Raw genomic sequence first — 1,779 nt, 5'->3', positions numbered from 1 at the left:
AAGGGTCGCTTCGACCGATAGTGCGCACGTGGGACAATGAGATGATGACGACGTAAGGTGACACTTGCGTTGAGATGGAGAGAGGTAGTGAGAAAGTCCCTCATGCCGAGATCTAAAATAAGGGTATAGGCAGACGTAGCTAAATAAGCAAAAAATAAATTAAATGTAAGGTAGTTTGGGGGCGATTAAGTGAATCGGAAGCAGAGAGGTCAAGCAGACAAATAATGGGGTTAGGCATTGATGATGATTGGAAGTTTGAATAACAAACAAATCCACAAGTGACGAATTTGCAGTGTGGGTAAATAAATCAAAGACAGACGCATGGCAGACGGGGAATCATCTCTTAGAGAAAAAAATGCGCAAATCAGTAGATAGGCTTGCATGAAAGGGTTGAAGTAATTGAGGAACGCTAAAATGAAATAGAAAAAGATGAATTGATGTTACAGAAGCGGATGGGTGAAAGAGAGATGAAAACTTGCTCTTTGACAACAACTAATCACCACTCCCCAACGCCTGCTCTCCTCTTCCAACATTGTCGTTGCGTTAAGAGACCACATCGGATGAAATGTCATGTCAACATGTCAACAATAAATAGTAGTGGTAAGGAGGACCAAGGTGATGACGAATCGGCAGAAGAGGAGAAGAACTGGCTGAAGGCTGGGAATAACTAAAGACATGTGCGTCCCACTTGAGACGTGAAGTAGAAGAGTAATTGGACGACACGCCAAGTCCTTCCTTGCAGTATTAACAGTACTAACATGTGGTAAGTGGCATTAGGGGAGGAATGTCGTGACAAGGCGAAAAGCGAAAAGTTGATGTCTTGACAGCGATGTGGTGGTGGTGGAGGCGGAGGTGGACAACTGGGGGAGAAATTGCGAATGTTAGCCAACTGCACAGGTAGTAGTAAATGAGGTGGTGGTAGGAGAAACGAGAACGGGGGGATTCTCGCAGGAAAGAGGTTGAATAGGTGAAGTTGCTGAAACGAGAAGTTGGTGGTCAATCGCCGGGAGTAACGCGCAATTGCGTAAATTGGCAGGGCTGGAGGGGGATAAGGAAGGGTAACTTACATTAGGATACAAGGTGGCAGTTCCATTTATGCAGCAAGAGTTGGAGAAGTAGTGCGCCCAATGCAGAATTCCTGATAAAACACAGGTAGGCAGCAGGCAGGCGGGTAGGTAGCTGGGGAGAGAGGAAAACGCAGGTTTAGTGTACAGCGAAACAAAGAGAAATCAGTAGTAAAGTACGATTATTGCATTTTTCTTAACAGCTAGGGCTGACTTATAGACTTAATCTTCCCCCTAAGCATTCCGAACTAATCGTTTTTGTGCGTCTACATCGGTCACTTGTGCGTCATCTACTCATTTCGTTGAGTTGATTTGTGTATTGCGGGGGAAACACGGCGTTAGCCTTCACATTCTCCATCATGAGCGTAACGCACCACCGGACCAGGATCACTTTGCCTCACTCTCTGTTAGGACCGGCATTTGTGTGCTGCTCACTTCATTTGACTGGTGGGCCTCATCCCGTTGTCAAGCAGCAGTGTAGCTGTGTAGAACTGCATTATAGTATGACGCACTCTGATTGATTATGTGCAGAGCTGTGTGCTGTGGTGCAAGAGGTTTGTTGGAAGGGTGACCATGACCACACATGATGCATGTTTGCTGCGAGGTAATAGGAATGGGAGTGTAGTTTGAGGACGGGGTAGAACAATTGTTAGGCACTACACTGGGTTCACTTTCTAATCGACTTGAGTCTAATTACACAAAAATTTTTACAACC

The sequence above is a fragment of the Echinococcus granulosus genome (assembly GCF_000524195.1).
Source record: "Echinococcus granulosus chromosome Unknown EG_S00231, whole genome shotgun sequence".
NCBI lineage: Eukaryota > Metazoa > Platyhelminthes > Cestoda > Cyclophyllidea > Taeniidae > Echinococcus > Echinococcus granulosus.
The sequence above is the reverse complement of the archived record's forward strand: the minus strand, read 5'-3'. Positions refer to the sequence as shown.